Source organism: Marmota monax, unplaced genomic scaffold (genome assembly GCF_021218885.2).
Source record: "Marmota monax isolate L192 unplaced genomic scaffold, Marmota_monax_Labrador192_F-V1.1 WCK01_AAM20220418_F8-fsc00110, whole genome shotgun sequence".
Classification (NCBI taxonomy): Eukaryota; Metazoa; Chordata; class Mammalia; order Rodentia; family Sciuridae; genus Marmota; species Marmota monax.
The window spans coordinates 4995334-5022288 of record NW_026694633.1 but is presented as its reverse complement, the minus strand read 5'-3'; the positions used below and the strand labels follow the sequence as shown (position 1 = coordinate 5022288).

Here is a 26955-nt window from a genome sequence, read left to right as displayed (position 1 = left end):
AACAGCATAAGAGACAATATTGGCCTTACTTCATATGGATACCTTTCTATAATGATTTTAGAGAATCAGCAGTTATGACAAATGTTTTTGGGTACAAAATGATTAGTCAAGCCTGATTACCTGAGGGCTAAAACAGGCAACAAAAAGCCTATGGCTTCTCTTTGACCCAAAGTAGCATGATCTAGGGAAGAAGCCTACCAAAGCCTTCCATCTAGTTCTTCATTTAGTGAACGTGAATGTATCCATTAATACCCTCATATAAGCTAAGTACTTGTCTGTTAGGCAGAGTTGATTCATACCACCTTGAGTGATTGCCAGAGGTCTGGCCTAGGTCTGAAGGAACAAGAGTCCAGCAGAGTTCTAAAGCTGAAGCAGATGCAAAGATGTGTTTTTTTTTTCCCCCCTGAGTCCAAAGAGGATCTTCTGGAGAGCACTGACAGATGGAGACAGGTACTGGTGAGCATGTCCTATTTTAGGAAATACTGCATTTCCTGAGACTTTTTCAGTGATGGATGGCTGAGGGTATTAGAGGGTTTGCCTTTGTAAAAAAAAAAAAAAATTACATGGGCCTCTCTGAAATAGTCATTCTGTGTTACAGTTTTACTGGAACCACAAAGGAAATATCTACTTATACTCGTAGGTCTTGAGGTGTTTGATGGGTCTTTCATTTGTGTTCAGCCTAAAATCCCCAGATTCTCTCAATCATTTCTCATAAGTTCATGATCAGCATGCTCTGTTTTCTGACTGCCTGTGGTTTGCCTTGTCTCTGTTCTGCCATTCTCCACCTGAACACAGTGCTCCACCTGGAGACTAATTTGCAGCTAGGATGATTGGCAGCTCTGCTGGGATACAGCTTTTCTTATCATGTCTCCTAAGAGTGCATCAGTCTTAAAAGATAATATTAACAATGTGCCATTTTGGGGGATACTCTCTCAAGGCACTGTGCCAAAGTGCCTTGTATATGTGCTGTCATTTCATGTTCACAGCAAGGCTCAGGTGACATCATTATTCTATTCCCTTGATTCCAGGACTCTGTAAATGCCAAGATAACATCATAAATTAAAATTTAGGGGAAACAATAAGGTAGGGAAAACCCCATCACATTAAATGTAGATGTAAAATGAATAGTCACGTTATTTTCAGGAAAGTTAAAATGTGTGTGTGTTGGGGAAAGATGGATAGAGAGCACATCTTACAATCAAAGAAATATCGTATCTCCATTTTACAGATGAGGAAACTGAGACTAAGGAAATTTGACTAATTTGCTACAGTGTCTAGAAGGTGAGCTGCCTTCAGATCCAGCCTGACTGTAGCGTGTGCTTCTATCATTCCCCATGCCTTCTTGAGTATCCCTATCATGAGTTGGAGATGTCACTCAGTGGAAGAACACTGGCCTAGCATGTGCAAGATCCTGGGTTTAATCCCCAGCACCAGAAATCAGTCAATTGATCAATTACAGTCAAGTATCTCTATCATGAAGTTGTACAAAATTCCCAGGGCTTTCTCAAGAAAACAGTGCTAGTGTAGGCAAACACCAATCTGTATTTGTGTGTATGTGTGTGTGTGTGTGTGTGTGTGTATTTAAATTTGAATGGTAATGTGTATATTCGGTTTAGTTTTTTCTTTCTTGGCAGTGAAAAACTTGGTATATGTTTCTTTTTGCCTATTTTAAAAGGTGATTACCAGGTCAAAAATTACAAATATTTTTGTGGCTTTACAAACATACTATTACATTATACCTGAGAATGGGTTATCCATTAACAGTGCCACAAGCAATGTGTTGAGTTTAGCACAACAGTTACTAGTTTTTAACACAATCCATTTCTGGTCTTATTTGGACTGGGGACTTGGTTCTGTTGTGGAAACTCATCCTGAGATCCCTCGGGCTGTGGGTTATCTGCTTGGGACTCCTTCACTAGTTAATGTGTGTCTCCTGGTTGCAGTGGCCTCTGGACTTGGCTTTGAATCATACTCCTCGAGGCTACTTTGCCCTAAACTTTGCTCTGCTTCCCACTCACCTTTTGACTTTTCAGCTTGCTCACCTCTGTCATTTTCCTCTATTGTAAAACCCCAGGATATTTGATGTACTTTATAGGAAATCTCTTGAGTCCAGAGGATGATTCACGGCAGTAAAAGAGAATTGAAAGCAAATCTTTTTGTAAATCAGTGGTGGTTGAAGAAAGGCCATCTCGCAAATTTCCTAGGAATCATTTCAATGATCAATTAGTCAGAAATTCATTCTAATTGTTCTACTTTTTCCCTGCATGAAGCAAGGAAAGGGATAATAGAAGTGTTAAGAATGAATAATGGAAGACTTTGAGGAAAAGAACCCACTTAGATTTCAAATAACATAAAGGATAAAACTGAAGAAGGAAAATAATTTCCACTTAGATGCTGTGTTATTCTCTAAGGTCCATAAAGATTTACAGCTAAGAAATAATAATTTAACTCATTTTTTTATTTTTAAGATGGGAATAAAGAAAAAAAGTAGATATACATCTTACATTCTGCTAAGATCTCTTTATTTATATGTATGAATTTCATGGGTGGAATTTAAATAGGTAAGAATTTCATAGCTCTGTTTAAACAGGTAAGAAATATTGAGCAATAGATGATTCCTTAGATTCTGATTTATGGCCCAACATGACTCAGATCTCTGGTGAGAGGAAACCACTGTCCCCGTCACTGAAGATAAAAATGTAGCCTACTTTTTGTCTGACTATGGCATGCTACTTAGAAAGAAAATCATAAACCTTATTGAGAAAACTCAAGTTTAAGCCAGGTATGGTGGTTCACACCTGTAATCCCAGTGACTCTGGTGGCTGAAGCAGGAGGATCACAAGTTCAAGCCCACCATGGGCCACTTAGCAAGACCCTGTCTCCAAATAAAAAAATAAAAAGGCCTGGGAATATAACTCAGTGGTAAAGCGGCCCTGGGATCAATCCCCAGTACTGCAAAAAAGAGAAACAAACAAACAGAACCCTCAAGTTTAAATCCAATGTAAACACAAGTTTAACTTTAGTGTTGTATACATGCTCAAAAAAGTGTGTTACTATTCAAAAGGATGAAGTGACCTTGATGAGAAGGAACTCCTGGATCATGAAGGACAGTGGTCATGTCATACAGATGTTTTAGCAGTCCATGGGACTCTACTCAGATTGATGAGTAATTCAGTATTTGCCAAAAACTCAATCTATTTTTATTAGCTTCATGATACTTGCTTCTAAAGACACATGTTTGGAAATTTTAGAAGCCGGTAGAGCTGTGGATTCCACTCCTGCTGCTGTATCTGTTCCCCGGGATCCTGTGTACACGCTGGTTTTGTTCTCACTGAGTATAAAGCTCCTGTCACATTTTTCTCCTCAGACCTTCTCTCCTCTTGTCATAAAGGTATCATTTTGGAGCTAGTTAAATCAGTGTCTCTCAAACTGAATTGCCTGGATATTTTGTACAGGAATCGCCTGGGTATTTTGTGCAAATGCTGACCAGTTTCAGGAGAGCTGCCAAGATTATGCACTTCCTCCAACCCCCTGCCTTGCTACTAGTCCCTGGACTAGGGGATCTCTAGCTCTCACTGTGGTGCTCCCAGGGAGACAGATGGTGGAAAAGGTGACCAATAAAACAAACATCCAGTAGAGGAGTCGTGTATGTTCACTGATCACTGTGATTCCTTTGACCAGTGCCCAGTTAAGTTCAGACAGGCAGCAGTGCCCATTGATTAAAAACTTAGACTCTGTGGCTCTCTTTTTGCCACCCAGCAGCTGTATCACATGGGCTGATAACTAATCTCTATAAACCTCAGTTTCTGAATTCAAGACATACAAATAATATGAAAACCTATTTATAGGGTTATCATGATGGTTAAATAATATAATGCACGTAAAATATTTAGTAAGTGCTTGTGAAATACTAGCTTCAGTAGTAATAATTCAGGAAGCATTTATCGAACACCTACTTCATGCTGGGCATAGTAAGGTAGGTGTATAAAGATTAAAAGACAACCTTTTAGTTTCAGTGGAGATTTAATTGGATGATTTGAAAGTCCCTAGTGTTGAGATTAAATCTAAAATTTTTTGCTTCAAAATTGGTGCCTTTTCTGCATAATTCTATATGCTTTTTGGATATTTCTTATGTTGGATAGACATATTAAAATAAAGCTGGGGGTGCTGGGGTTGTGGCTCTGTGGTTAAGCACTCGCCCACAGGCCCTGGGTTCGATCCTCAGCACCACATAAAAATAAATTAATTAATTAACGATATTATATCCAACTACATCTAAAATATAAATATTAAAAAAAAATAAAGCTGGGTTCAGATCAGCAGAAATTAAATAAAATTTATGCACTAAGATAGTGAACTCAGCATATTCTAACTTTTTTTTTTTTTGTACTGGAGATCAAACTATTAAGCCATGTCCCCAACCCTATTTTGCATTTTTATTTAAAGGCAGGGTCTCACTGAGTTGCTTAGTGCCTCACTTTTGCTGAGGCTGGCTTTGAACTCCTGATCCTCCTGCCTCAGCCTTCCTAGCCACTACAATTACAGGCATGTGCCATCACATCTGGCCTAACTTTTAAAACCAAACATTTCTTATGATTGGTTCTTTGAATGAATTATCTCTGAGAGTGGAAATTGAAGGGCAGGTTTTATTTTTATTTCTTTATTAGTTGAACTGTTTTGTTTGAGCAACTGGAACTAAGGATATGGAAGGACAGGCATGATCAATTTCTATTTTGGTGGATCAAATTTTGAGCACACACTTGCCTTCCATATTTGGCATTGGCCTTTTAAAGTGATTTCAAAAGGACTCTGTCTTTGAATGAACTGACTTGTTTTTCCAATAGAGACCAAAAAATGAGCACCCTGCCTCTTCTCTATCAATCACCCAGCACAAACATGTGTGCCTTTCAAGAGCTGGGTGTTCCTGCTTTTTATCCATCTTTTGTCCCTTTGTTTGGAATCCCATCTTGCAAAGGAAATGATCACTGACCCAGAATTTATTTTTTCTTTATCTAAATATTTTTCCAAGTTATTGAGAGCCGTGTGCTTTTTCTGAACTTACAATGGTTCTCTTTGTGATGCATACTTTTGTAATTTTTTTAAAAAGATATTAGTTTGGAGAAAACTCTGTGAGTGTGACTTTTGTGTTTGTGAGAACATAATTATCTCACTGAGCAGAATCTTCAAATACTGGAAATGGTGGAACTAAAGCAATATTCACTGCAGGCATTCACAGTTGCTTGCATTAGGTGTTTCAACAATGGCTTTTCTCCTTACCTTTTGGGTTATAAGTATTAGTTTCTCTGTTTTTGTTACAAGAAATGTCAGAATGATTTTTACTGCCTTTTTTCTTTTGTAGAATCAAGGAAAATTACCTGCTTTTCCTTTAAATATCAGTGTGTGTTTGTTGATGGTTACAACCCTGCTTATTTTTAAAAACAAAGATTTGTTGGAATATATTACAGACCATAAAATTAATACAATTAAAGTGTACAAGGCAGTGGGTTTTAGAATATTGACAAAGTGGTCTTTGCAGATTTTTGCTATCGCATGTTTTTTATTTCATCTATTATATATGCCCAAACCCCTCCATATTTCCATTTCCTCAATGATTTTTTTTACTTTATAGATTTGGGAAAATATATGTATCATAACAATGAATTTCATAAAATCATTGTGTAGCTCAATGGTAGAGTACTTGCTTGGAATGCATGGGGCCCTGGGTTCAATCCCCAGCACAAAAACAAAAACAAAAAAATCCCCCTAATAATCATAAATCACTTACTAATCATTTCCTGATTACTTTGTGGCTTTTTTATTTAAATTAGTACTATTTTAATGATGAAACAATAAACTATCAATTCAGCCCATGTGACATTAAGCCTGACATGTTCTATATTACTCTTGCAATCCTTTCTTACCCCTAAACCTCACATCCACACAATCCATTTTGGTTTGTTTACCTTAAATATTATGCTGTCTTTCAAATATGACAGTGAAGCCTGATGGTTCATTTTACTCAACTGAAATTCACCCGGAGATCATTGTGTCCTGTGGTACCTTTATAAGGAGAAAAGATCTGGTTTTCTTTATGGCAGAGAATCATTTTATGAACGACCAATATTGTTTATCTGGACAATAAAAAACTAACCAAGTGTAAGTGATATTGCTTATCCTACAAAATCCTATTTTGGGCAGCACACACTTACTTCATTGAAAACTCTTTTGGCTCTGGATCTATAGCACAAGACCACCTTGCAGGGAGGGGTGTTGAGGATAAAGTCTAAATGCTGGCCTCCTGCCCTATACCCAGCCATAAGCACCCCCCCCCCTTTTTTTTTTACTTCCTCAAACCTGCCATGGCTATGTGATAAAATATTAGTGGTCACATGGATGAGATATTTAAAATTTGGCAGGACCTAGTAACTATCCTTGAGAGTTAAAGGAAGAGTTGCTAGGAGGAGTTCCAGGATTCTGGGTTATACAGCTGGATAGATAATGTTTCCAATTTATTCAGGAAGGAAATATAGGAAGGATATGTTTTGCAGTTAGAAGATGATGAAATCTGCTTTGAGCATTTAAGTTGAGGTTATTTATGGGATCATCCAATGGGAAACTTCACAGGCATTTGGATATATAGGTCTGAAGCCCAGAATGAAAAACCTAGTTGGAAACAATTATTGAGAGCCCAGTGGACACTAGTGGCTGGCAACAGAGATGGCCTCTGTCTCCAGGAAGTTCCTGGTCTTAGGGATACAGAGTCCAAGTGGAAAAAGATGTGCTCAGTGGTGGTGTCACTTGGAACCATAGAAGTATCATGGAAAGAAAACACTGGCACATATTTTAACCATTAGATAGAAGAGATCACCCTGAGAAGTATATAGAGTAGAAAGAATGATACTAGGATCCTGGGGATCCTAAAAAATATTAGCATGTAAATGTTGAGTACAAGAGGAGCAGCATCACGAGATACTCCATCTCATATGTCAGAGAGGGAATAGAAAAACCAACAGAGTGTGGAAACATGGAAGCCAATGGAAGAGACTTATGAAATGCTTTTATTAATGCATTATAGTTAGACATAATAGCTGGGTTCATTTTGACAAAATCATACGTGCATGGAACTTAATTTGCTCCATTTTTTCATGTATTTGTTGACCAATTATATTTCTTCTTTTGAGAAATGTCTGTTTAGTTATTTTTCTCATTTATTGATTGGGTTGTTTATTTAAAATATTTAAAAAATTTCTGTTGTTGTAGATGGACACAATACTTTATTTATTTATGTGGTGCTGAGGATCAAACCCAGTGCCCCATGCATGTGAGGCAAGCACTCTACCACTGAGCCACAATCCCAGCCCCAGGGTTATTTATTTTTTGGTATTAAACTTCTAAAAGTTTATTCTGATCATTAATCCCCTGGCAGAGGAGTATCTGGCAAAGATTTTCTCCCGTTCATGTAATTGAAAGTGAGATAAGAATGGGGAGGGGACCTACAGATTTTATTATATGCAGGTGGTTATTAACCTTGGAGAAAGATATTTGGTGATGGGTGGAATGGAGGCCATTTGAAGTGGGTTGAAGAATGACGGAAGAGTCATGAAGTATGAGGATCAAGTGGATGACTTTCTTCAGAAGTTGGCCTTGAGACGGGGTGAGAGAGAGAAAGGCCCATCGATTCCAGTTTGTATAAATAAGTTCTTTTGCTCCAGCCTTGTTTAGAAGACAAGCAGGGACATAAAGCAGACAGTCAGATTGGGCCAGGATTGGATTTTTCTAGGTGACTATGATGGAAGGACAATGGGACATGAGAGTAGAGGTTTGGGGCAAAAGGAGTTAGAGTGACGGGCTGCATACTTGAGAGTGTGGCAAGAACAGGAGTGTGAGGCCTACAGGGGGCTGATGGAGAGCCAACAGCTCCTAGTGCTGGGTGTCAAGTGTGTTCCTCGAGAAAAGTTGCGTGCATAGTTATTCCACTAGACAGGATTGGGATTTCCTGGTTTTAACAATGAGTATGTACATATACATATGCATGTTTGTGTACATACATATACATACACATCTCAGTGGCAGCCCTGGCCATTTTCTCATAAGCTATTTGTTGCAGATGTCTTGCAGGCTTGAGGGAACTGTGCAATACCACTAATATTTGTGTTCATCTACCACATCAGAAGAAAATGGAGGTAATAACTCCATTGTTCTGACATTATTATGTCCTTTCTTAGCTTTACTTGTTTTGTTCAAATTAGCCAGAATCTGTCTTATGCTCATTTAAATACATAGTTTGATTAGGCATAAGGCAAGAAGACTGGTTTTCAGATGTCAGGTTTTGATGAGGGGAACTTACAAGGAAGTGCATTCATCTGAATATGGAGGCAGCAGCTTATAGAGAATGGAGAAAGCAGGTAACTTGAAGTTCAAGAGTCCTCATTTGAATCTCAGACCTGCTTAGCTAAGTAGTATCACCTTCATCATTTTAAATCATTGCTTCTCACATGAAAAGAGTTAAAAATAATACTGTTTGTCCTATAGAATTATTAGGGAAATTGAGATATGTATGTGAAAAAAAACTTAGTAATTATGCACATAGTCTGTGTTCTGCACATACTGTGAGCTATTCTGAATCTTACTCCTATCTATCCATTCCTTGTTCTGTTCAACACAGTAACTGAAAGCCAGCAGAAACTAGTGACTTGGGACCCAGAGCCAGCCTCTCCCTTCAGGGAACTCAGAATTTTTAAGAGGATATGGAACCAATAGAAAGGAATTGACTCAATAGATTCACTTGGATGCCACAGAAGTGTTAAGGAAAGACATCTAGACTAGTCTGGGAGGCAAGAGAGGCTTTCTAGAGTAGTTGGCACCTGAGATGGGTCCAAATGGATGATAGGAATCAGTCAAGCAAAGAAGAAGTTTGGAGGAAGGTGAGAGTTTGAGAGTACGGAGCATGTGTGGCTGGATCCAGTTGAGTATGAGAATATAATACTTTCAGAAGCTGAACCATGAAGTTACAGTGAGAGAGAAGTGATAGCTAGAGGGGAACATCCATATAATTGAAGTGCTTGAGAATGTTTTAAATGATTATGGGGGAAAAGCCACAGAGGAGAAGTTGATGAGGGTGTTGATTGACGGAGCAATGAGAGGAGGGTTGGCAACAAGCACAGGTGGGCAGGACTGGTGGGAGGGGAGCCTCTTCCAGGGGTTTGGTGAGGAAAGAGGCCAATACACAGGAGGAATGTTGATATTGAGAGTTTCTCCCCTAAAGCTCTTCTTCTTTTCACAATGAAGTAAGATGCATGAGGCCCTTTGTAGTCCCATTGACTAGTATTGTTGCTCAGTACTTACTGAGTGCTCAACAAATACCTATTAGTGAATTACTGTCATTGTGAGGGGCTGTTTGAGGGGTCCCATGAAGCAGCCTGGCTGGAAAGCAAGATGGCGCATCAGTCGCCTTCCAAAGACTTCCTCCAGTTCTTTGAAGTTTGGCAGCTGTATTTCAGTCTGCCTGTCTTGTTCATATTGATGCAACCCATGTCCTTCAAACCCTCATGGATGCTGCAGGAGTTGGGTGCCCTGAGAATAGCTCTGACCCAGGTGCCATGCATGGGAGTTGAGTTTTTGAGCAAGGACTGAACTAATTCTTTCCCAGTGAGCAGCCTGTTCACACCCACTGAGCAGAGTCTGGCAGCAGCTCAGATAAAAGCAGTTTATCCTGCCTGTCTGGTTGTCCTTCTTACACATTGTGGTCGTGGTTCAAAGCTGCATTATATGAAAGGAATCCACCCTGAAACAGACATGTGTGGGCTAGCAGGCTGCAAGGAGTCCTGTGATCTATCTAGTCTTATTTGTATTCTCTGGGTGATTCTGAGCCTGTCTTCTCAGTGAAGTGAAGGGAGCTGGGCCAGGTGAGTGCCCAGTGCATCATATATGCTGGGAGTTACTGACCAAGTGTCACATCATTGGTTTCCTCGGTCTAGAGATGGTCTCAGTTCTCACCAATGCATGCTCCACAGTCCACTGAGAGGGTAATTCACCCTCTTCACTTACTTCATTTCTACTTAACAAACACTAAGGACATAAAGGCAGATCAGACTTGATTTCTTTCAGAGATGGCAAGGACCTTAAAGGCTCTGGAGTGTAGGGTGAGAAGAATTAGAAGATATATCCAGGCTCAGAGAAGAAAATGGGCCACGATCACTCAGTGATGTCTGCCGTGGGGATGTAACTGGGGAGTCTATACACAAATTCAACTTATTGTCACTCCATGTTCCCCAGAAACTCACAACTCAGTAAGAGTGAAAGAGCCATGAACAGGTAACTTTAGTTTGGCAAAATATGTTGGATTTGTGTGATGGAGACTGAAGCAATGGCAGATGTGCTAAGTTTTTTCCCCACGGTTTATTTGGCATTGAGCAAACATATTTGCTATTACCAGGTTTATTTCTGTTTTGTTTGACTAGACTATCAGTGCTTAATGATTGACATTTCTTTTCCACTAATGATTCTAATAGTTAACAGTTATATTTATAATATTGACTATGTGTTGAGATCTTACTTTGTGTCAGGTACTGGGTTAAGTACTTTGTATGCAATATTCCACCATCCTCTTAGGTAGGATTATCCTCAGATGAAAGAACTGGGACTCAGGTTAAGTAACATACATAAAATAAAAGGCTACTGGCTTAAAGGTTAGTAAGTGGCAGAATCAGGATTAAGAGTCTGTACTCTTAACTCAGGTGAGCATGCCGAATCTGTACATTGGTTGCAGGTAAGGCAAAGGAATCAGTAAAGATGGATTGGAGGGACAGGGATTTTGTGATAGGGTAATCCCAGTGGATTCAAAGTTCTCACCTAATTTTTAATTAACTAGTCTTGTTTTAATTCAGCAAAGAGTGCTTTACTATGTACATCTGTGGGGATGATCAGCTTTCTCTCCCAGTGAGCTTACAGAGGAGATGAAGCATGCCCCATACCTCTAGCTGAGATAGAAATGCCACCAACGACTTATAAACCATGTGAAGCTTAGTCATGGGAGAAGATGCCTCCAATTTGAGAGCATGGGTGGGGAAGAACCAGAAAAGTTTTAGTAAGAGAGAGTTTGGAAGGCATCAGGCAGAAGTGGAGAAGGAGGGTGACTGGAGAAGATTACCTGAGTGGGGAAGGACACATGGACAGCTTAATGACTCACGACTAGTCATACACTTGTGTAATCACTATTCAGATAAAACAGAACTGTGTCAGCCACCCCAGGAGCCCATCCCACATTTTCTGCCTCAGCCCTAGCCCTAGCCCTCCTGATTCCCAAATAATCACTGTCCTTGCTTTTCTTTATGGTTTTATCACCTGAATGAGCATCCCTAGACACTAGAGTGTAATCTTGCCTGTTGTGTTATTCTGTCATTCAGCCTGCATTTTGAGTCACTTTTAATATGCAGATTCCCTTGTATCTTTTTTTTCCTTTATCAATTTGTGTTGACCCCTGCAGTTGCCCACAGCCTTGGTTTTACTGATTGCATCCACAGTGTGTCTTTATGTCCTCTATATTTCCTGCAAATTGGCAGCTGGATCCAGAGGCCTGATAGACCTGGGCTCCCTCCCCAGCCACAGCCTGACCTGACAGTAGAGAAAGCATAGAACATCAGTAGGAGGTTGAGCTGTGAAGGCACACTGATTGAGATTGGATCAGAAAGTCCCTTAAATGTGTTAATGAGCTTGAGCAATGATCTTTCTGTGTGGGGGAGTCGTGAGTGCATGCATGTGTGTGGCAGGAGAGACAGGACCTGAGGGGCCAATTTTGTAGAATTTTGAACCAAGCAACCGAATCTTCTCAGGTCGTCTAGGCAGCCCCATGTCTGTATAGGAGTGACTCTCTTGGTCATACCTTTAAAGGGGCAAACTTATGAATGTGAAATCTTTTGAAATATGCAGATGGTTGCTCTTCAATTTCTATAGCATTATAGTATAAAGCTGCTAAGAATTTCTTATTATGAATGTGTTGTAAACTCACCTATGTAATGATAAGTTCATAGTAGAAATACTCTTGTGAACAGCATTGTAAATCTTTAAGTCTAAGGAGAAATCTATTGGTTTTAAATAAGAATATGTAAAAACAACAAATCTAAGAAAGTTGTTGAAAGAAAGGGCAATTTGCACTTATTTTGCTTAAGGAAATCCAAAATTTCTCATTGTTTCTCTAAATGGTTTATTGAAAATTGAGACCACCAGTAGAATTTAAATAAGGCAGTGGTTCTTATAATATTATTCTTTAGAGTCTTGAGAAGATTCTTGCCCTCATTATTATTATTATTATTTGTTTTTTAAAAGAAAGAAACCAGTTCACAATAATAGCAACTACACTTTGGACTCAGAATTACTTTTGGCATTTTGTAGAAGTTAACTAACTTAATCTTCAAAACAACACAAGAAGGCATGTAGTATAATACTCCTAATTTTATATACAGGGAAACTGAGGCACAAAGAGGCTAATTTGCTAAGGCTTACACCACTGCGAGGGTGGAATGGATAATCAAACCCAGGAGACTCTTCCCTTCTCCGCAGTGGGCTTCAAACAGAATCCAGGTGCCTCAGCCTCCCACATGGTACATCTGCCGTTTTGAGTATTGTTTCCCCCTTAACGTAATGTCATTATCACTAACAGTGAATACCCCAACTTCATAGACAAGAACCCTGGAGCATCAAAGCCAGGTTTGCTCTCAATCTCTGTACAGGCCCATTTAACTTCGTCTTTTTACTGGGTGTTGAACTGATCCCCAAGCCTGGCCAACATTTGTGTTATGTCAACCACTGGTTGAAAGGAGAACTAAGTTGGAATTTGCAGATATAAATGTGAAAAGGTGGGTATGAACAGTGGGGGGACAAAACATTTCAAAGTATCTTTCATATTTCCAAGTTAGTGGGTTACCAGTATCAGCTGAATTTAGAAAGAGCAATGAATTTTATTTGTTTGCAAGGAACGCAAGAATCATCAACCAGGCTTGGGTTTAAGGACGTTATTAAAATGTTATATATAGTAGCATGTTTTTAAAATTGTGTAATTTAAATGAAATATTTTAAAGGAGATTAATATTTAGGAAATAAAACTTAAGTGCATGTGGCATCCATATATAGCAATTTTTTCACTTATACATATATCATTCAATGTCTATGTAATAAATTGTTACTGATTTTCCAAGTCCTCTTCGTGGTTTTTTTTTTTTTTTTTTTTTGATACAAGGGATTGAACCCAGGGGTACTTACCCACTGAACCACATTCCCAGCCCCCCCCCCCCGTTTTTTTTTTTTTTTGTATTTTATGTTGAGTCAGGGTCTCATTAAGTTGCTTAGGGCCTCACTAAATTGCTGAGGCTGGTTTTGAACTCATGATCCTCCCGCCTGTGCTGATTGTGTTCTCTTCTCTCCCTTCCTCCCCAAAGCTAATGATTCTTCTGAAGTTGTTGTATATAATTTCCTTCCTTTTTTTCTCCCCTTTGTGTGTGTGTGTGTGTGTGTTGGGGCAGGGGTATTGGTAATTGAACCCAAGGATGCTTTACCACTGAGCTCCATCCCCAGTTCTTTTTATTTTAATTCTGAAACAGAATTGCCCAGGCTGGCCTCGAACTTGTGATCCTCCTGCATCAGTCTCCAAAGTTGCTGGGATTATAGGTGTGCACCACTGTTTTCAAGGCTTTCTAGGTCTATATTTCTGCATATGTTTATCGGCATACAAGATTGCTTGGCATTTTAAAATCCTAAATAAAATCTATAAGCTAGATTTTTTCCACCAAATTTTGTGTTGAGATTTATTCATGCTGATACATGCAGTTCTGATGCATTTATTTTCCCTGCTATAGAGCATTTCATTAAAATACAATTTATCAAAAAATATAATTTATCCTTTCTGATAGATATTTCAGTTGTCTGGTTTCCCTTATTTTGAATAGTGCTTCAGTGCCAATTTGAATATATGTCTTTTTGTACCACCCATAGGGGAATTTTATTGTAAGTATACTTAGAGGAAGAATTACTGGGTGATAGGTGCTACCATCTTTCAGCACACTAGATAACACTAAATTGTTTTCTAGAAGGTTATTTCAGTTGACATTCCTTCTAGCAGTGCATGAGAATTCCCTTTCCTCCCAATACAATGTAACTTTAGACTTGCAAAAAGTTAACCAATCCAGTGGATATGACATGGTATCTCATTTCTTGATCAATGGAAAAATTGAGACTGTTAAGGTTTATTGATAATTTACAGTTAATCATCCATGAGTTGCCAGTGTATTTTCTGTTGTGTTTTGGGTCTTTTGTTATGAATTTATAGTAGTTCTTTGTATATTGTACTTAAATCTTTTAATATGGACTTCTCTTTTTAATTTTTTTGTTTAAATTTTTCAATTGTATAATAGAAGTTTTAAATTGTAGTGTAGTTGATTTTTTCATCTCTTTCTTTCATGATTTTTCTTTTTATGTCCTGTTAGTATTCCCTCCTGACTCTATTTTATTTCAAAGGTTTAAAATTTTGTTGTTCACTTTTAGCTATTTTGTTCCAAAACCATTTGTTGCTTACATTTAGGAACAATCTGGAAAATATTCTTATAGGAACTCTGAGGGAAAGAATGCATTTTCTTGCATATTTAAGAATTTCCAATAATTTTAGCATCATTATTTTATGCCACTCTCATAAACCAAGAACTCAAACATGCATGGGTTTGTTTTGGGGATCTCTGTTTGATTCCCAGTTGTTACTATACAATTTTAATTTCTTCATGTTTATAATACTTATTGACCTATAGGCAAGCCTTATATACTTATAACTTCTGGTATGAATTTTAGTATCATAATGTTGAATTCTGTGAGTAATTCTTTGGAATTTGAATTAGTAGGCTGTTTCAGAGGAAAGCCACTGCTTATTCACTCAATATCATATTTATTGAGCTTTAGGACATTTCATCATCTTATAACCTTCATTTATGTCTGATGAGAAATGAATGGTGATTAGTATGCTTTTTCTAAATACAGTAAGCTATTTTTCTCCAGCTGATTTTTAAGATTTTTCTCTTTTTTATGCTTCAGCAGCCTGATTTTTGAAGTACCTAGGTAGGTTTGATTTTCTTTGTATTTATTCCTGCTTAGGATTTACCAAATTTCTTGAATTTGTAAAATTATCCACCAATCTAGTGAATTTTTTGACCATTATTTTTTCAAATATATTTATTGTCCCATTTTTTCTCCACCCTGTTCTTTTAGGATTCAAGTTATTTCTGTGAGATTTTTAAATATATGTTGTTACATAAGTCATTATTTTTTTTATTGATTGGGTTATTTGGGTTTTTTTTTTTGTGTGTGTGTGTGTGTTAAATTTTTGAGTTTTTTATATATCCTGGAAATCAATGCTCTATTTGAGGTACAAATGGCAAAGATTTTCTCCCATTCTGTAGGTTCTATTCTTTTGTTTTAAAGGGTTTTGTTATGTTTTATTTATTTATTTATTTCCTTTCTGTTCTTAGACTGGGTAATTTCTAAATTGTCAGTCATCAAGTTTATCGAATCTTTCTTGGGTCATGGTCATTTGTCTGCTAGGTGTATCCAGTAAATTTTTCTTTTTCTTTGTCAGATTTTTAAATTTATTCATTTATTAAGAATGTATTTCTCTTTACATTCTTGGGCATTATCTTAGTGATTGTTTTAAAATCTTCATTAGTTAATTTCAACCTCTCAAGATGATAGACAGCCTCTTCTCTTCAGAATGGATTACATTTTTTCCTTTCTTCTGTGTCTAATAATTTTAGGTAACATTATGATTGATATATTATAGGAACCCTGGTGTCTGTTATGTTACCATCAAGAGTTGTGCTTGTTTTTAAAGAAGTCATTTAATTTACTTGAACCCAGACTTTAAATTCTGTCTCTCCTTTGGTGGTAAGCAGCAGAAAAAATCTGTTAAGTTCACTTTAGCAGCTCAGGAGACTGAGGCAGGAGGATCCTGAGTTCAAAGCCAGCCTCAGCAACTTAGTCTAAACAACCCAGCAAGATCTTGTCTCTAAATAAAATATATGTGTGTGTCTACACACACACAACACATACACACACACACACACACACATATATATATATGGGCTGGTCATGTGACTCAGTGGTTAAGTGCCCCTGGGTTCAATCCCCAGTACCAAAAAAAAAAAAAAAAAAAAAAAAATCAGCCTTTGGTTTTTTTTTAATAGAGATAGAAAAAGAAGTCATGAAATTCATTTGAAAAAATAGAATAGCCAAAGCAATCCTTACTAAGATAAGTGATATCACAATACCAGACCTTAAATTATACTGCAGAGGTATAGTAACAAAAACGGCATGGTAATGGCACCAAAACAGACATGAAGACCAATGGAACAGAATAGAAGACATAGAGACAATCCACATAAATACAGTAATCTCATACTAGACAAAGGTGCCATAAACATACAATGGAGAAAAGATAGCCTCTTCAACAAATGGTGTTGGGAAAACTGGAAGTCCATATGGAGCAGAATGTAATTTAACCCCTATCTCTCACCCTGCACAAAACTCAAAGTGGATCAAGGACCAAGGCATTAGACCAGAGACTCTGCACTTACTAGAAGATAATATAGGCCTAACTTTCTATCGTTGGCTTAGGAATCAGCTTCCTCAATAAGATTCTAAAGTGCAAGAAGTAAAACCAAGAATCAATAAATGGGACTAAAAAGCTTCTTCACAGAAAAGGAAACAATCAAGAATGTGAAGAGAGAACCTATAGAATGGGAGAAAATCTTTGCCATTTGTACCTTAATTAGAACATTGATTTCCAGGATATATAAAAAACTCAAAAACTTAACACCCCAAAAACAAATAACCCAATCAATAAATGGGCAAAGGAATTGAACAGGCACTTCCCAGAAGAAGAAATACGAATAGTCAACAAATATATGAAAAAATGTTCAACATCTCTAGTAATTAGGCAAATGCAAATTAAAATTACACTGAGATCCTATCTTACTCCAGTCAGAATGGCAATTATCAAGAATATAAGTAACAATAAATGTTGGCAAGGATGTGGGGAAAAAGTTACTCTCATACATTGCTGGTGGGACTGCAAATTGGTACAACCACTCTGGAAAGCAGTACAGAGATTCCTCAGAAAACCTTGGAAAGGAACCACCATTTGACCCAGTTATCCCACTCTTCAGTATATATCCAAAGGACTCAAAATCCTCATAAATGTTTATAGCAGCTCATAAATGTTTATAGCAGCTCAATTCACAATAGCTAAATTGTAGAACTAACCTATATTCCCTTCAACAAATGAATGGATAAAGAAAATGTAGTATATATACCCAATGGAATATTCCCCAGCTTTAAAGAAGAATGACACGATAGCATTTACTGATAAGTGAATGGAGCTAAATGAAATAAGCCAATCCTAAAAAACCAAAGGCCAAATGTTTTCTCTGATGTGCGGATGCTGTCATAGTCTTGGAATCATGTCTCCTAACAGTCATTCGGGGTAACAGAACTGTAAACCCAACCTTTTATCCAAGCCCAAGACCTCCCGGGCCCCTCCAGCTTCAGCTCCAGTGCATCCACCTGACTTTAGCTCGTTTCTGTTTTCTTGGACACTGGCATTCCTCCTTCATTATTGTTTCTGTTGCTACAACTGCTATTATCCTTGACTACATATTTTCTAAAAGTAATTACAATTTATTCAGCAATCCTGTCTTTGTAGTAGAAGGGGGTCATACTTATTCACTTAACCAATTTTATTTCCAGAAGTTAATGGCGGGGTTGGGGGGGTGTACTTGATGTACCTGAAGCTCTATTTTACACCTTGGGAAACTGACACTTAGATATAAGCAACTGTGTCATCCTAAGGAACATCAGATTTCAGGTTATTTGACTCAAAGTCACATACCTACCATGGTACTATGCTGCCTCTACAAACATTATTTTGTAATTATGAAAATCATTTAAAAATTGAGATTTTGCTATGTCTACTAGCACTTGTGACAAAATATGAGCACCAACTAGCCCTGGAGAATGTCTGGAGTTGATTACATCTGTGCCTCTGCCAACTTCATTCTTCTCATAGGGGAAGTGAATTGTTCTGCCCGTGGGCCGTCTCATGGGTTATTTTTATTTTTTTATTTTTTTATTGTTGGTTGTTCAAAACATTACATAGTTCTTGATATATCATATTTCACACTTTGATTCAAGTGGGTTATGAACTCCCATTTTTACCCCGTATACAAATTGCAGAATCACATCAGTTACACATCCATTGATTTGTCTCGTGGGTTATTGAAAACACTGTGCTTCATAAACACACCCCAATGAGACTTACTTGCCCATTGCTTTGAAGGGAAATGAGAGGGAGGAATCAGATTTTAGATACCCAGGAAGATTTTTTTTTTCCAGTACTGGAGATTGAACCCAGAGTGCTTTACTCTTGAGCTACACCCCCAGCCATTTTTATTTTGAGACAGGGTCTTGCTAAGTTGATGAGGCTGCCCTTAAACTTGCAATCCTCCCACCTCAGCCTTCTGAGTCATTGGCATTACAGGTGTTGTGAACAGCATCTGAGAAAAATTTTAGTGATAAAGTCTATATGAAGGAATGAAAGTTCTTCTGGCTAAGTGGGACTACTGTCATAAGAGCAAGACCTGTTTTAAGAAAAATAAACAATAATAGTGGAATGATGGAACTAAAACTCTTGAATATCTATAGTTTCTTGATCATATGAGTTCTTACCAGTAACATTGTACTCCAGAACAGTTTTTCTTTACTACTAGGAACCAGTAAAGAAAAGTTTTTCTTTCAGTCATTTTCATACAGATGAACCCTATTGGGGAAAATCTTTACCTTGACATTTATTGCTCCCTCACGGAATCAGTGGTGGTCTCAGTGTGCCTTAGAGAGAAACATTTTTCTCACTTTGCTTAGCACAGTTTATCAACCAGAATAAAGTTGTTCCTAAAAGTGTCCATGCAGTTAATGTCCTCTCCTGAGTCACGTATGTGAATGTTCTTTCACTGGCTATACGACATCGAATATTCGTTTAACATTGAAGGATATGATTTTCTGAAGTCTAATCAGTTTTTTTCCTTATCAGTCTTTTTCTATAAAGAATATCCCCCCCCCCACTGAGATTTTATTGATTGAAGTCAACCCAGCGGTTGGCAAAGTCTCTCACTCATACCTAATAAACTTATTATCAAGTTTTAAAATTAGGAGTGGCCTTTCCTTGTTTTCTCTTCAAACACACATTCACATGTGCGTTGTCATTAAGAGAGATGGGAAGAAGGCTTCTGTGTTGGCTCACATTCCTTATCTACATATCTGGCATTGGGGCTGGTTTTCATCTTCTGGGTGGAGTTGCTTAGAAGGTTCTGGATTTTTTCTTTCTCTAACATATAATAATGCTGAGAGAGGAGTTTTCTGGGTAATATTGTTTAATAAAGCCCTCCACACAGATAACTGCATATTCATGTAAAACAGATGTTTTTCTTTTCAGGTTTTAGATGAGGAAGCTGAGCACTAACTAAAGTGATTTTTCTCAGATGACTAGTCAAGACAAAAACAGGAACAAACCAGGTAGCTGACTCTCCTCAGGTGGCTGTGTGACCTTGGGCAAGTCACCTGTGTTAATTAGTTTTTCATCACTGTGATCAAAATATCTGACAAGGACAACTTGGAGTAGGAAGAGTTTATTTTGGCTCATGGTTTCAGAGGTTTACTCTGTGGTGGCCGCCCTGACTCAATTCCTCTAGGCTCATGGTGAGGCTGTATGTCATGGCAGAAGGGTGGCAGCAAAGAAGAGATGCTCAGCTCAGGGGAGTCAAGAAGCAGATATAGAGGGGGAGGGGCCGCAGGGAGTTTGTACCCTTTCAGGGTACACACCCAGTGAACCACTTCCTCCAGCCACACCATGCCAACCCCAGTCCTATGGTTACCTCCCAGTCAGTCCATTCAAACCAGGATGGAATGATTAGGTTATAGCTCTCACAATCCAATCGTTTTATCTCTGAATATTCCTGCATTTACACAGGAGCTTTAGGGGACACCTCATATCCAATCATAACCTAACCTAACCTGTCTGTGCCTTCTATTTCCTTGCTTATAAAAAAGGGGATAAGAATAGCAACCACTGGATAGGTCTGTTGTCAGGCTAGGCAGGATTAATGTGCTCAAAGTACCTGGATTCCTGCCTGGCACACTGTAAGCATGATGCAATTTTCTTTTTGGTTATTATTGTAACTTCAACACAAAATGGATATTTGCAGGAGCAGGATAGTTCAGTGGAAAAAACACAGGCTCAGGAATCCTGGTCCCAGCCCCATGCTAGCTCAGGTTTCCTGCCTAGAGCTGAATAAGAGTTACATGGTGGGCTTCATGGGAGTAGTTATATCTAGAGCTTCCGAAGTGAGAAGAGAGACAGGGAAGAATGCAAGGGAGTGTGTTGCCTAACTACTAGTGTCCCAAGAAAGCAGCTGTGACACTGCCTTTCACAGAGATCAGTGAAACATGGAGCTATGTTCCATGCTGTGCCCTGCCCTCACCCAGGGGGAGGGTGACGTGCTGGTGGTGTTAGGGTGAGAGTGGCTTTGACCAGTGGTTTCCATAAGCAGAGGCCAGAGAGGCTGCTGGGATTGAGCGCATGAGGGAGGCCCACTCACTGGAACCAGTCCCTCCACACACAATGGTGCAGCCCAGTGTGCTGCTGTGGCTCTGTATCCTGGATTCCAAAAGGAGATTGCTGTGAGGATTAGGAAGTAATACATATGATGCATGTCATGTGCCTTTTGGTGCAGGATGTGCCTAATCACCAATATTTGAAGTAGATGTCAATTTCCCTTAACACTCATTTGTGCCTCTAAAAACAAAGCCTGAATTCAGAGAGATGACAGATTAACTAGAGCAGATGGTACAAAGAGGGTGATATTCAGTTCTAGGATGTATCAAAAAAAAAAAAAATTAGTAAGAAAGCTCATGCCAGATAACAGAGGCCTTGGATGTTTCTAAAAGCCCACCCAAGGAAGTCAAGGGATTCAAGGAAAATCATATGAATCAAGAAATAACTCAAGCAGCCAGGTGCAGTGGTGCATACCTGTGATCCCAATGGCTTGGGAAGCTGAGGCAGGAAGATGGCAAGTTTGAGGTCAGCCTCTGCAGCTTAGTGAGACCCTGTCTCAAATAATAAAAAGGGCTAGGGGTGTAGCTCAGTGGTAGTGTACCCCTGAATTCATTCCCCAGTACTGCTGAAAGGAAAGGAAAGGAAAGGGAGAGGGAGAGAGAGGAAAGCAAAGGAAAGGAGAAACTTGTGCAAAGATGACGTCAGTTAGGTCCTAATTCGGTACTAGCTGGGGAAACAGCTGGGTAGAAGGTTGTCTTTTCTAGAAACAATGACATCTCAATGACATGCACTTCTGTGTCGTAACGCTGCCCCAATTTCTCAGGTTACTATTAAATGGCCATAAAGATAATTATTAGAAGTACCTGAATGACATACCAAACTAGTTGAAATTCACTAGTGACAGATATGATGGAAAGTTTAAGAACCATGTAAACATCCTGCTTTATGTCACCATAGATTTGTTTTTGTTTTTAGCTAGTGAAAAGTGAGAACATGACTCCTAACTTCAGGCCTGTGGGCACCGGGAATCCAGATTTAATGCCATCATCTCTGACCGCAACCCCTTGGGGAGAAAAGCAATATCACTCTTAGACCAAATGGAGGATTTGATCTGAAACCAGAGGGAAGGATAAATAAATGGAAGACTGCAGGGCTCTGGGGTCCTGAGATCAGATTAGATGTGGAGCTCAGCAGGAGGGTAATGCTTGAGAATCATTGCTGTCTCTTACAACTGCAGCTGTAATAGCAAGCTGGACTCCCTGGCTGGGGGCAGGAGAGGGGCTATGTGACTCCACAGCACAGCATCTCTTTACCTCGGCACAGAGACAAGTGGAAGGGGGGTAAACAGGCCGTTGGCTTGCAGATCAGCCAGCACTTGGCTGAGAGCTGCCTTACTGACTCTATGACACCTGGGTCAACCTGTCTCATTATCTACAAAGTGGGAATAATGGTAGAACACCCTTATGAAGTCATTGTCAGGATTACCTGGGATGATGCATGAGAAGCCCTGGGCAAAAGCCTGGCTCACCACACTCTGGTAGCAGTTTGCTGTGTTAGTTGTGATGGCTTTGGACTCCTATCTCTTTCATGTCATGCTTCTCTCAGGGGTTCTTTCAACCAGCAGCCAGTCACATCTGAGCATCTGTGGGATCTGAAGGGAACAATACCTCTTTGTGTTTTGCATTGACCAACCTGCAGCTGACAGGTTTCTCTGTGGACAGCTCACTGATTAATTGACTGAATGACAAATATTTGCTGAGCAGGTGCTCAGCAAGGTGTCTGTGGTGAATGGCCATGGGGCTGACTCTCCTACCCTAGGAATGTCCCTGTCTTATGGGAAGACGGTGTGTCGGCACATCAGAACATGAGCGCAACTCAGGGGACAGGGCTTTTTAACCTAAGACAACCACAGACCTACAAAAATGTATGCAAAATGCTGTGCATGAGTGCACATTTATTTTTGGGTGTGGCTGTGGACTAGTTGGTGTCATCAAAGTCACAAAACTAACTGGACCCCAAAGGAAGCAGGAGCCATTGTAGTGGAAACAAGTGACAGTGCATGAGTGTATAAAGAAGGAAATGTGTAACCCGGGAGACAATAAGGGGTGAGGCCAAGGAGCTGGGCAAAGAAAGGAGTGGCATCTGAATCTGACTGGTGACCACCATCCCTGATTGGGTTTGCAGGGGAGGCATACTGGATTCTCTACAATTTGTGTGGGATAGTCCAGAAATGGCAGGACTTGTTGAATGGGAGGACCCCATTCATGAAATAGCCCAGTTGGAAAGACAGCTGCTAGACCACACTTCAGTTTTAGGAGCTAAATGAGATGACAGTTCGAGTACCATGTAGCAGGCTAGCCCTGAAGAATACCGAAATGAAGGAAACTCACCTTCCAGGGGTCACCTTTTAATTAAAGGTGGTAACTGGCAATGCAGATCACCTTGGATATTCATCCATTATCACATCACTTCTCGAAGCTTCCTAAGAGTGTAGATCTAGATGGCCCTATTTCCAGTTTACAGGGGGGAACCCTTACCCTCTGGAGCTGGTGGTAGCCTCATGTTACAGTGACCTTGAGCACAGAATCATCACAGGTCATTCAACCTGCCTCCTACACCTCTGATTTCTAACTTTCTGAGCACGGTACATAATAAGCCCTCCATGGGTATTTATGGAAGTAATTTTTTAAAATTTAAAAATCCAAACAAATGTCAAGAGGTTTTTAAAAAACCTGTGTTATTTTTCTCAAAATATATAGTCTGTAAAGTAAAATATGGTAATGCCATTTACTTTGTTCTAAGTCAACTAAATTAAAAAAATATTCATCCAAGACTTACATCACTAGAGACTGAGTTTAGTGCTTAAATCCACATTTATGATTTTACTTTAGGGAACGTCAAGTTTGTTTTGCTAAAAAAATGTTCTGTATTGTTGAGAGCCACAGCCGAAGGGGCCCCAGCAAACTTCCAGCTGCCGGCTGATGATTGGCTCACAGCGGCCCCAGCAACATCTAGCTGATTGGCTCCTCTGCGGTGATGCTCATTGGGCTGTTTCCCTGCCCTTTCAGACCACGGAGCTGCTCATTGGGGGACTTTTTTTGGCTCCGCCCACATGACCCAGCCAATCGGCCTCAAGAGCAGGAGGATTGTGGGAGGTGGAGAGAAGCTTGTGTGGGAGAGAGAGGCTTGTGGAAAGCGGTGGTGGCAGTTGAGGCTCTGAGGGTTTTTCCTGAGAGGCTGTTTTGTTTGGCCTGTGTGGTTCTAAAAGTAAAGTTAGTTTCTTTTGACAAGTGGCTCCTGATTGTGCCCAGCCAGACTGTGGCACTGTATAATATCTGGGAGGGAATTGTATGATATATAGCCTCCAATTAGTTACATCATAATAAAAAAAATGGGAAAACAAGAAATCCCTATAAATCAGTTTCATTTTAAATGGTCTAATTTTAATTCTTTTCACATCCATACGTTGGGATGTGATTTTTGGCTTGGAACTCTTCTTGTGTTTATTTCTCCTGGTAAGCACAAGTAACACATAGGGAAAAAATAGAGAAGAACTTCACATATTATTTAGAAAGGGAAGCAAGAAGTAAGTCACGTCACAATGACTTTCACAGAATAAATGCTGGGTTTTCTTCTTGTTGTTGTTATTGGTTTGGGGGACGTTTATAAAGAATATACAAATGAGGCGTAAAAGACTTTTGGTGGCCCACCCTTCCGTCTACCCCATTCTCATTACTGGTTTGTTATGTAGCTGGACTTTAGAGGCCTGTCAACTAGGGTCAGTTCCAACTGCCTCATTTTGCAACCACATGGACCTGGGCGAATTTCCTGCCTTCCCTAAGCATCTCTTTAAACATGGTTATTAAAGCTTCTAAGATTGTTGTAAGGATTAAAAGAGGTCATATGATTAATCTCTCTCTAGAGTCCCTGGCATGTTATACAATATCTGGCAAATATTAGCTAATTTCAAAATTTAATATCAATAATTATCATTAATAATGTTATTAGTGGTATATGGCTAAGGGAATGTTTATGTATTTATTATCTGAGAAGGAGGATATCGGCTTCTCTTTGATGTTCTGTGCTTCCTAATCTTGTTGAAATTGAGATCAGACACAAATGCTAGATTCCTCTGATTTCATCACTGAATCATAGGAGGTCATTAAATCTTCCCTAAAAAGATTTTTAATTTTAGTATTCAAAACCAGGGCGGCGGGGGGGGGGGGGAAGTACCAGAAACCAACTCTTACTTATTTCCCACATATAGATGCAAACAGAAGTAAAACACAGCTGCTCTTATCTCTCCATTGGCACCATCTCTTCCTGGTACTGAAAGAGATAAAGATCTTGCAGTATAATTTTATAAGGCAGTAACAAATGATTTACTTTATCTTAAGGGTAAACAATGAAGTCCTTATCCCACTGCAGGGTAACATAGGCTGGCAATCTGGCAGCTGCTCAGCCCCCAGTATGGATTATTTGAGATGAAAGAAAACATTGACTAATCCGTGAAGATTTGACAATATAGGAGTGTACCTGTCAGTATAGCTTGATATTCAAGGATACCAGCAACACAGATGTTGGATGAAGTGAAGGCAGTGGTGGACAAACCACCCGATTTGTTTTCCACTATTAGGTGGTGCAGTCTTTGGGATCACATGATCAAATCTGCAGACCCCCTGGACCCACTGTGGTTCTATGTGATCTTATACCATGAATCATAAAAGTTCAGAAAGATGTCAGGATATGTTGTTTCCATCATTGTAATCATGGTGGGGTTAGTGTGATCCTTTCCAAGGTACGATTTTTTATTAAAGTAGAAGCCATCTCTTGTTGTCACAGAACATACACTTCACAGAAAAGATTAATTTTAATTTATAGACATTCAACCATAAAATAAAATCAATAATTATAAACCTGCATAGCCAAGTTCATAAGATTTTAGAGCCAGTCTTCTTTAAAAACTGGACCATGGTATGAACTGAGTGACTTTGGACAAATTACTTAACTAAATCTCTAGAGTAGAATCTGTTATGAGCATTAAAAAACATAATTGTGCAAAAATTATGTTTAGCACATAATAAATACTTGAAGATAAACGTTAAAAGGCTGTTATCAAGGCTTTTATCCTGTTTCTTTTTTCACTCATCTACAAGTTAATATGTTTCTTTTCTCTCTTTTTAAAATTGGTTCTTTTTAGTTATGCATGATAGTAGAATTAATTTTGATAAAATTATAAAAGCATGGAATATGTCTTAGTCTAATTAGACCCATTCTTGTGGATGTACACGATGGTGGGATTCACTTAGGTATTTTCATGCACGTACCTAGGAAAATTATGTTAGAGTCATTCCACCATCTTTCCTCTATTGGAAATAAGATATTTATATTGACTTGATCCAATGACTCTATACTATTTGTCTCAATTATCTTGTAATGTATAGATTACTCTATGTGTACTTTAAAACTAACACGCATTTTAAAATTCTTTTATTAAAAAATATGTGTCAAGGATCTCATGAAAATAGAAAGAGACCAATAGAGTAAAGGGAGGGAAAAAGGAGGGGCATGGGGAAGTACTGGAGACAAAATCTAACAAATTACACGATGTCCATGTACAAAAGTCCCACAATGAATACTGCTATTATGTATAATTATAATGTACTAATTAAAATAACAATAATAAAAATAGAAGGGGGATTAGGAGAATATAGCAGAATATAGCAAGAGGATTGGAGGAGGGAGGAGCCGAGGGAAAGGGAAGTTACCAAGGAATAAGACAGATCCAATTATATTATATATGTATACAAGTATGGCATAATGAGTCCCACAGTTATGTAAAACTGTAATGCACCAATAAAATTAAAAATTAAAAAATGCAAAAGAATTACATATGCAAAATAATATAAATTTATCAACATGCATTTTTAATGTTAGAACTTTGCCTAAAAAGAAGGTCATTTGCAATAACCTTGTTTTTCTCTGCTATGCTGAGAAAGTTGGCAAAGTTAAGCATAAGTCTGTTTAATCGATAAAAAAAATTCTAAAGTCTATAAAAATTAACAAGTGACAATGATATGATGTAATATCTGACCTGTTTTTCCTTGTCTCATTTCCTCTAAACTTTTAATTACCTTGTATTTTAGATAAAGCAAAATCCAGCTAATGCTTGGCATCTAATAAGTGTTTCTTTGTTGAATTAAGAGAAAAGGAAATAAATAAATATTTTAATTGTGTTCAGAGGCAACAGTTCCTAAATGGAGGCTAACCAGACCTTAATTAAAGTATTCAGGTTAGAAAACGTTCTGCCACCTACT

The 26955-nt window shown here is 38.7% G+C and overlaps 1 protein-coding gene and 1 non-coding gene across 6 annotated transcripts in view; both read left to right on the top strand.

Annotated features, from left to right (window-relative positions):
* The window catches only part of Pld1 (phospholipase D1), a 213554-nt gene that overhangs the window by 55846 nt on the left and 130753 nt on the right, over positions 1-26955 (top strand). The gene's annotated exons all lie outside the window — the stretch shown is intronic.
* On the top strand, positions 5675-5744 carry Trnas-gga (transfer RNA serine (anticodon GGA)). Its single transcript has one exon. It is a non-coding gene; the product is annotated as a tRNA-Ser (tRNA).